The sequence below is a fragment of the Desmodus rotundus genome, chromosome 5, assembly GCF_022682495.2.
Source record: "Desmodus rotundus isolate HL8 chromosome 5, HLdesRot8A.1, whole genome shotgun sequence".
NCBI lineage: Eukaryota > Metazoa > Chordata > Mammalia > Chiroptera > Phyllostomidae > Desmodus > Desmodus rotundus.
The window spans coordinates 64,562,322-64,572,600 of NC_071391.1; the positions used below are offsets into that span (position 1 = coordinate 64,562,322).

General features: G+C 39.0%; 1 pseudogene; it reads right to left on the reverse strand.

Moving 5' to 3' along the window:
• Window positions 1-5,103: 5,103 nt before the first annotated feature.
• Window positions 5,104-8,688, reverse strand: LOC112317523 (PAT complex subunit CCDC47-like; annotated as a pseudogene).
• Window positions 8,689-10,279: the final 1,591 nt, after the last annotated feature.

The window sequence follows — 10,279 nt, forward strand, 5'->3', positions numbered from 1 at the left end:
CTTTCCTTTAGGGAGGGGCCATTCAACCACTCCATAATTCATCCACCTAACATTCACATTATGCATGAAGGCTACTATGTAGATTTTGTCAACTGCTGAAATACAGATACAGTACAAAAACAGTACAGCTCTGCACTACCTGCGGTTTACCAAATGCACTTTTCCTTCACCTGCTACTCTCTCCACCCTAAAAGTCCTCACCTCTTCACTTGCCCTTCAAAACGCCAACATCCTCTTACCTTTATGGCATTGATCATGTCACATTGTATTATTCTGAGCTTCTTGAAACCAGAGATGTAGTCTTTTATCTTCCTGATGTGCTTAGTGCAGCGTGAGACCCGTAACATCTACTCACATGTGTCCTTGTTATTAGGATGAGGAGATGAGTGATGGCGTACACAAATACATTTCCTTAGCTGTTACAAAGTAAAGCTTAGTTTGGAATGAATTGTTCTGTGTTGGCTTCTTGTGATTACCATTTCTTTATTATTATTCATTGGTCTGGTATATATTTATCCTGGGTTGAGATAAAAATCTCCAGAAGCCCCTTCTTTATTTCTGAAAAATCAGGAAAAATGTATCCCCTTTCCAGTTCTTTAGCAACTGAGCTTGTTTTCTATCTTTACCTTAACATTACAGGTTATGTTTGGGTTATTAAATGTATATTTTCACTTTCCTGGCTGGGTGGCTCAGTTGGTTGGAGCATTGTTCTGTACACCAAAAGGTTGTGGGTTCAATTCCCACAGTCAGGGCACATACCTAGGTTGCAGATTTGATCCCCACTCGGCGTGTGTACAGGAGGCAACTGATTGATATTTCTCACATCCTGTTCCTCTTTCTCCTCCTCCCTCCCTCTCTCCTTCACTCCCTCTCTCACCTTCCTTTCTCATGTTCATCTCTAAAATCAATAAATATATCTTTTGGTGAAGATTTAAAAAGTGTGTATATTCACTGAGAGTTTTGGTTCCAGATACTTAGATTCATTTCAGAGCAACAGTGTGATTTGGTGGAATGATTAACACACAGGAAGTTGAAGATGTGATTCTAGTCCAAACATAGCCACTGATTTGCATTTTTACCTTAGCCATTTATTATTGAGGGCTTCAGTTTCTCATCGGTAAATTAAAAGCATTGGATTCACTATTAATTAAGGTCTTGTTACTCTCCAGGATTCTCTCAAATTCTGCCGTGCTCACTTAGAATACTGAGACCCAATCTTAGCTTTCAACGAAATTGAACAATTACACTTGCCTTTAAAGGTCAGTGCCCAACCCAACATGGGAGTTGGCTCTGTTGCCCGCTGATTTGTTCAGGCCATGCTTGAATATTTTCTGTAGTTTGATCTTACTTCCACAAAAGGCATCTCATTCTGCATGAAACAACTCTCATTGCAAGTTTCTCTTGACATTTGTTTCTCTGTAACTTCTATGAATTGATTCTTGTTTTGCCCTATGGAGTGCAGTTCCTCTTTTTCACATGACATTCCTCCAAATATTTGAAGACAATAGTAATACCCTAGCCATGAGTCTCTTATTCTCCAGGTTAAATATATATATATATATATATATATATATATATATATATATATATATATATATATATAGAGAGAGAGAGAGAGAGAGAGAGAGAGAGAGAGAGAGAGAGAGGGAGAGTGTTTTGGTTATATAGAGAGTATATATATATAGTTTATTTAAGGATTTCTTATATGACCAGATTGCTCTTTATTTCTGCTGCAGCCTGATTGTGTGTCTGCACCTTAGTGGCTTCGCACATGCCGTTCTTCTGCCAGCAGTCCCGTACCCTGATTTCCTCATTCGTCAAGGCCCACTTTAAACCGTGTCCTCTTCCAGTTCTGTGCTCTGTGCTTTATAGATGCTTTACTATGTTTTGTATACTCTTCACTACAGTGGTTTTATACTGTATTTTGTTTTTGTTTTTTAAACATATCTGAGTGCACTGTGATTGCAGGGATCTTCACTGACGTTCACAGTACCCAGAACATGATGGACATGCATAAGTGAGTGAAAGAAAACAGGGAAGACTTCAGAAATATAAACAAATACTCATTGCATTACTTTATTGGAAAACTGTATACTCTCTGCAACCCAATTCCCAGAGAGTAATTAAGTGGAAAGAATGACGACCAGGGAGAGAATATAATGAGCCAGATTCTAGCAGCAACATGGCCTTCAACTTAAAATGTAAATTGTGAAAAATCAATGACTTAAAAAATGGGAATGGTCAAGAAATTCCCCATGATACCTAACAGTAAATTAGATCAGCAGAAATCAGCATTTCAGTCAATAACTACATATTTTAAATATTAATCTCTATATACTTTTGGGAGAATGTCTTTTCATGTTTTTATGGCAGATGAGACAAATATGTCAGGGGAATTTGTACATCCACATTATGGGTTGGTCGGAACCTTCCAAAAGTCAGGCTAGAGAAGACCAGTTCATATAGACTAGAAAATCTGTCCACTAATGACTGAGAGTCCACTGTTCTCTTTGACTTCTCATAACCCTTATTTATTAGCTGTAGAAAAAGTTCTGGATTAGAAGCTAGATGATTTGCCTGAAATCCTGGGTTTGTCATAAGGTTCTAATAAGATAAGGCATGGCAAAACACGGTATAGAATCTAAAATGTTATTCATTACTTTCAAGTGGTATTAACTGTGGGAGAAACTCCCGCCCGCAGAATCCTCCTGTCTGCCTCGGTTGGTAAATAAGTGGTCCTGGATACAATCTTGCTGTTCTGGCAGGAAGGGGTGGTGATTCCCTCCAGTGGAGAACGCCCAAAGCCATTCTCCAAAATGGCTTTTATTGGGAATGGTATGTGTAGGTGTAAACTTGCATAGCTCATCAATCAATGTCAAAAGGCCATAGTCATACAAAAGCAGGTATTCTCTATAGATAACAACTAAAGGGACTCAGAGATTTGTCATAGGTTGGGCCTGTTAGTCATACTGACACCAGAGGGTCTTTAAGACGTGTTTCATGAGATAAAGAGTTTACTCCTTGTGCCTTGAGCTTAAACATCAGGTTTATATCACCAGGGCTATAGAAAACAAAGCAGAACAAGCTTCAAAGGATACAATGTATTTATCAGGCCTGGTTCCCATGGGAACCCTCAGTGTCAGAGTTGGGTCATGTCTGCCCCCTGCGTTTTTACCTGGTTTTCCAGGGAGACTTACTAGCCCCTTCCAGGCTTGCTCTCACGGGGCTACAATCTCAGAAACCACACAGAGTGGTCCCCAACATCTCCCCCATTTTTGTTATGGCGGCATAACCAAAGGTACTGGTGCCGCTGTAATCAACAGGGTTATGCTAGGCAGAGCAGGCTTCAAAGGACAAAACGTATGTTTTTCTCAGGCCAGATTTGCCCCTGGGAGCCATTCATTCCAGTACAAGGCTGAAGCTGCTTCTGGCATTTTTTCCACGCTGAGTCAGGCAGGGGAAGCAAAGCAGTCAAGAGATTAGGAGACTTTTACAGATAGAATGAGGACTCAGGCTATGACAAAGCCGAGGGGTGAGGGTCTTTCTGCCCCTTCTCTGTAGACCCCAAGTCCTTCCCTGATGTCCGTTCACAACTGTGCCTGTCTTAGGTTGTCCCTCCCTTGAAGGATCTTACCCCTCATTAGCTAACCTCTCATCCACCTGGGCAAAGCAGGGGGAGGCAAGGGGTGCACTCCTGGCAGGAGGAAATGTTCTGTCTCCTTAGTGGCTCGTGTCCCCAAGGCCTTTTCACTCAGCTCTAGCCATAGGACCTTTTTGTCCATTAACGAGGATACAGTCTCTGAAACCAGGCAGGACGGCTCCCAACAATTAACAACATCAATACTGCCATCATTAACTATGTGAAATGTGTGTGTAACTGAATTTATAGAACTCCAAACTTATTGATTGTTAGAAGTGATTGGAAACTAGTCTAATAAATATGTCACCTTAGATTTTCTACACCTATGATTAACATATTACTGACCTTTTAATGAACTTTTTTTTTAAAGCCAGTTGGTGGTTTGAACCTATTCAGTCAGAAGAGACAACTTGTTTGGTATAGATGTGGGGAAACCAATCTTCCAGGAAGACATTCTTGCTAATGTCAGAGGGAAACTTGTAATTACTAAACAAGGGTGGGATTTGCATTTAAGTCCTTAATTTTTGCTTAGTAAATTTAGGAGAATTCAGAGATGTTTGGAATTGTAAGTATCATCCAAAAGAGCCACAAAAAACTTGATTGCCAAAAAGATTATGTTGACTTTCTGAACTTCTGGGAAGTTTAAGTAATAGAAACTATAATTCCTAAAACCACTTGGCTTGTTACCTATATATCAAATCTATTACCATAAATGCAAGGTTATAGTAGCTACATTTTTGCATTAGATCACTAGTGTACTCTGATTGGCCTTGCTTATTAAAGTCTTGAGTGACTTTCTTCTGATACTGCTCTCTGTGCTTCCTCTGTTGCACATTATTTGACTTCTCCTTCTCTTACACTGAGATTTAAGTTTATATACTTTGTTTCTCATCAATGTTAATACTTTTAAAAGGTATACATAAGATATATATATATATAAAGTTTGTATTGAAAACTCAGTGGAAATTTCCTAATGGTAACACTTAAAATTTACATTTCAGCTGATTGAAAATACTGCTTCATGGAAAATAAGAGCTATTGTCTTTCTTAAAAAAAAAGACACTAAGCAATGTTTATTGTGATGTTCCAAGAGTTATTTGTGGAATCTTGGTTTAGAGTCATTTTTTATAGCCATTTTAACTGCCTAATTTTAGGCAAGAAGCAGTAATCCAATTGTATATCTATAAACTCATTATATTTCTTCAAATATCACAACACTAAAAGCACTGGTGACTCATGTTATAATTTTAAAAACATTTAAAACTACACGGAGTTCAATATATCATTCCTTTCATAAAATAATCACACCAATTTGCTTATCTGGAAGACAATTACTCAAGCAGAGTCCTGCCAATGTATCTCTATATAACCTCTATAATACCCCAAACGAAAAACAGATGATGAAATAAGGATTTCCCAGTCACTGGAAGTGTATGAACTTTAGGTTGAGAAATGGCGTATTTTTCACACTTCCTGTGAGTTTAGAGCTTACAGGTGGCATCAGGACTCAGATCTCTGGGCTGACTTCTCATGGCTTTCACCTTGATTTGTTTCATTTTCCTTTGCTCCTTTCCCAGTGTCTTTTGCTCACTCCTGGAGGCAGCTCCCTGCAGCCTGTGCCCTTTCTCAGGATGTTCCTCAGTTAGGATTCACCCCTTCGCTGCCCTTTTTTTCTCCTCATGCTGAGACTCTGCCACTTCCTGTCTTTGTACATGCATCAGCTTCAAGAAATCCTCTTTGACTTGAGCTCTGTTTTTACCCGGGTTTTTTTTTTTCCCCCTTTGAGAGACTTTTAAGCTTTGTCATTTGAATAAATCACCATGTTCACCAGAGGTAGCAAAGCCTCCATATCCTTTGGGTAAATGTCACCTGAGCCAGGCATATTCAATATAAATAGTAGCGCCCCCTTAGTGTCAGGTAGCTTTAAAGGTTGGCCTTCCTCTTGCATGATTTTTGGACACAAGAGCTGGTCTAAAAATGGACAGATTCAGTCTTGTCAGCACAGTATGTAAGAAAGTGAACCTTCTTTATATCCTTTGTTCCTTCTATGACTTCTCTCATCTCTGACGGGTTGGCCAAGGAGTTTGGCAGTCCATACTCTGCTCCAGACTTACGTTTGTCGCTACGAAACTCACTCCTGCATCTCTTTCTGCAGTCTCACCAAGGCTATCCAAGTACCAGCAGCAAACACATAGGTATCCATGTCCTCCTCATTCATGGTTACTTTTAGTTGCACTTGGTCACTCACAGACCTCTCATCTGGGCCAGGAGACTCAGTAAGTTCTGTTTCTTTAGGAACCTGAGCTGGATAAGTATCCCCTCACAGTGCACTTGACCAGAATACCCCAGGTCGTAGATATGCTCCTTCTCCTGATCCAACTTCCCTGTGCTTGTGGCTTCTGCTAAGGTAAAGCTCCTCTCCAAAAGCTATGAGTGTTAAACCAGGCGCAACCAGGAAGGCAACTGTTTTTATTCTTTTCAATGATATAGGGAAGCAGAGCAGTCACCATCAAAATTTCTAGATAGTATAACTCTCCCAACTGTTCTGGAGATGTGTGGGAACATCAACAATTGTTACTTGGTCTTTATTTTATCTAGAAGAACTATCTATTTGTTTTCATAACCTTAAAATTCTTTATCATTGTATGGCTCACTATCTCCCTCCTGGGTACTTGTATCTTTAAAATCTCCTTCTTGGTTTTCATTTTACCCTCCCACCTCCCCAGTGGTCTCATCTTCATCATCTTCTGTGCCACTGAGGAGATTCAGTAACAGCGTCTTCTGTGACATCCTCAAATTCAGCCTAGTCGTCATCATCATACTCTCTGCCTCCCTCAGCCGTGAAACATCCAACTTCGCTTCAGAGACGCTCTGGAGCACCGAAAGGACGACAGCGTGGAAGGTTTTCACTGCGCCTGTGTCCGGGGCTAGAAACCAACCCGGCCCTCCTGCTGCTGCCTCTCGGCCTGGCTGCCACCTGCACAGTCCCTGGGTTTTACTTCCCCACGCCTCTAGGACACAGCTGCACCAGATAGCTCAGTCAGCCCTGCCACTCTTCACGTAGCCTCCGCCACCTGTTCAGGGCTCTTTTCCTAAAGCAGACTTCTTTGATGCAGAAAAACAGGAACTATTGAAAATGACTGAATGAAATTAATCTTTGATTTAAAACTCCTAATTTTAGAGTGCCATGGGCTGTTAGGAACCCTGATGACAGGTGGAAAGAGTTCCTACATCGCAGTGTTGACAGAGGATTAAAGGAACTAATAGTTGTAGTGCTTGGAATAAGATAGTGTCTGATGTGTGATACGTGCTCAGTAAATGTTTGCTATTTTCTTCCAATTATTACTTTAAATAAACCCATGGGTTTTGTCTGCCCAACAGTAGAAATTATCCTTCTTTCTAGATGGAAATTTATTTGCCCCTGTATTTTTCTATATCTTTTCTCTTTGTCCTATCCTTCTTTCTTTACTGGTTTTCATTGTTCTGGTTTGGGGACCCCCAAAAAACACCTCAGTTGAAGCTGACCACAGGTTAGCAGCCTGAGAGACAAAATAGCGTGCTGTGCTTTCGCTAATACCGTTTTCCTCTTATCTCTAATATTCCAAATTGTGTCTATTCTCCATGCGCCAACTCTTGCTCTTTTCTCAGATCCTTCCAGAGCACTCTAAGTTTCATTAAACTAAGCCAATGCTTACTGTCTATACCATAAATTTTTTGTCTCCTTTGTGTATATTTTATGTGTTTTTGTATTTTCTCTGAGGTGATGTTTTAGTTTCCTCAGTGGCTTAGACCTCACTCAGGCAGTCACCCCATCGCCCCTCCCACTGCCACCAAGTGTCTCCTACTGCCACCAAGTGTCTGCCATAAGCTTATACACATAACAGGTTCTCCTTAGAAAATGCTCAATGAGTGGATCCCTTTATTTAATTCAAATGGTTGTCTTGACATCATGTAGTGATAGCCTAATTATACCAGAAAAAAAGGTTCTCTTTTCTAATATATAATTTATTCTACCAGCCAAATTATATTCTTTTTGTCAGAAAGTTTGCCTTAGAAATGACCCTAATTCATTCCTTTCGCAGTTAATGTTCTCATCTGCATCAAATGAAAGTAGGAAATGTGATAATGATCATGGTTAATTATTTTGATTTTTAAAAACAGTCATTTCATAAAGATTTTTAAAGGAATTTATATTTTTTGTTCGAGGAGTTTTAAGACTATGGAGTCTGTGATTAAAGAAGCATGTTCCCAGGTAAGTCCTAGACATTTGAGAGTTGAAAATTATTGTTTTGGTTCTTACTATGTTAGAAAGTGAATTCCTATTTTTGTATTTCTTGTTAAACTTTGCATTGTGTGATTTTGAAGCTATTTGGATAGGATATTGCTTGGTTCAATAAGACAGCTTTTTCTGAAATCTGGAAACTTCGGTGTGTGTACACAGACACATAGTTTTATCTTGCCATAGCCAGCTGACAGTCCTGTAGTCTCTAAATGTTAGTGAAACCCGTCTTACATTATACTGTTAACTACGAGTCTGTCTATATCCGACACCCCCCACCTCCACCAGACTATAAGTTTCTCAAGCAAAAATGGGTGTCCATGTTACATAATGCTTTAGGTACATAGTAAATGTTTGTTGTTATAAACATGAAATGTAGTTGATATTGCTATTTAATATATATGAAGTATCATGTGTATTAAATATATATTCTTAACATGGGAATCATGGGCAACATCTAAACATTGATTTACTTACATTTCTTTGGTATCTTTTACCCTTGTGGACATATAGTAGGAGATGAAAGTAAGTAAACCAGGCTGTATTCAATAAGAATTCAGTTTTTGTTAATGTTTTAATGTGAGAACTGGGCACATATTTAATTTATATATTAAAACAAAACAGGAAAAAATAGAACAAGACTTTGCCCAGTCTTATTTCTGGAAGAACAGCTCAGCAGGGCTGAACAAGTTTTTGTTTACACACTTGGTTTCCATAGCTGGGTAAGCTTATGTACAAACCCCACATCTTGCATAACCAGCTGAGCCATTGTCTCCTGATGTGTTCTTATTTTGGCCAGAACATGCGATTGGCAAAATTATCAAAAACATTACATTCGAAACCACTCTAGATATAGCCAAGAAGCTTGATTTTGAAAACAGAAATGTGTAACTGATAAATCTACTAAGTGGAAAATTCCTTATTTTTTGTCAAATGATTTATTTTTCTCTGATTATAAGCCTGTTAGATGGATAATGTTTTGGATGCATAAAACATTATAAAGCAAGTTCTCTCTGTTCATTTTATCATAAAAGCATCTAATAGACAAATATCTCTTTTTCTCCGATTCTGTCTGAGAATAAGAAACTAGTCCAATTTGCTCAATAATGTTAAGACAAAAATGAAAAAAGATAAATTTGAGATTGAGAATTCAAGTTCAAATAAAGTTTCAGAACATGTCATACTTTAGGCTTGTGAATTAAAACACTGTCCTATTCTTCCACAGTTAAGGCAGAATGGTCGCCCTCAGACCCGCTAAATCACGTGAACACCAAGAGATGGTCTTCTTGGCCTCCTCTTTCTCTATCCAGGTCCTGCCTGCTTGTCATATTCAGTTCATACAAACCATCTCCAGAGAACTTCAGGCACCTCTCACTCTCACACTTAAAGAGGAGGAAGGAACTAATATTTCCTGAGCTCCTACTATAAGCTTAGTACTTTAGAAATATTATCTCATCCAATCCTTTCAATTGTTGAGGTGGATTTTATAATCCTCTGCTGACAGGGAAAATTTATACGCAAAAAGGCACACAGATGATAACTGAGTGAGCTAGTACTAAATACCAAGGTTTCTATTTTTAAGTCTGGTGTGCTTATCACTGTTTCAGGATCTGGTATCACATAGTGAACGGTCAGTGAACCTTTGCTAAATGAATGGATTCCATGGATGACTTGGATCTCTGAAAACCTCCCTTCCTTCCTCCCTCCTCCCTCCATCCTTCCATGCTTCCTTCTTTTCCCCATGGTAAACATTTATTGGAGTGGATTTGGGGAGTCACCTCCTCTATGAGTAGAAGTCACCCCCAACATGTCCTTGACACAAAGTCCTCTAGCCCTTGTTTGCCTTTTTCTGGGAAAGAGAGATCATTAATTTGTGAGGCTGTCTCTTTTATTCTTCCACAGAAGGATAATTCTTCTTCTTCTTATTGTTAGAAAGGCTTTCCTTATACTGAGATGAAATGTGCTTGTAGGTAGAAGGACAGTATGGTATTATGTGAAAAGCATGGGTCTGGGGTTAGAAAACTGGAATTTGGATCCCAGTGTTTTCACTCCGAACCCCTTTCCTCATCTGCAAAATGGTGGTTATGGGTTGTGTCTGTATTGCCAAACTTGCAGGGTCATAATAAGAACCAAATTATAATGTATAAAACAGTCCTCTGCAAAGAATAAATCCCAACAGAAAAGTTAGTTATTTCCATTTTACCCTCGGAGACTTCATAGAACAATTCTATTCATTGTTAAAGGGAAACAATTAGTGTCTCATTTCATCTTCTTTTGTGTAGACTGTAGAGTTCCATTTCCTTACGTTTTTAAAAAATGTAAAATGTATGGGTTTTGTATAAAAATGCCTCCTGGTTGCT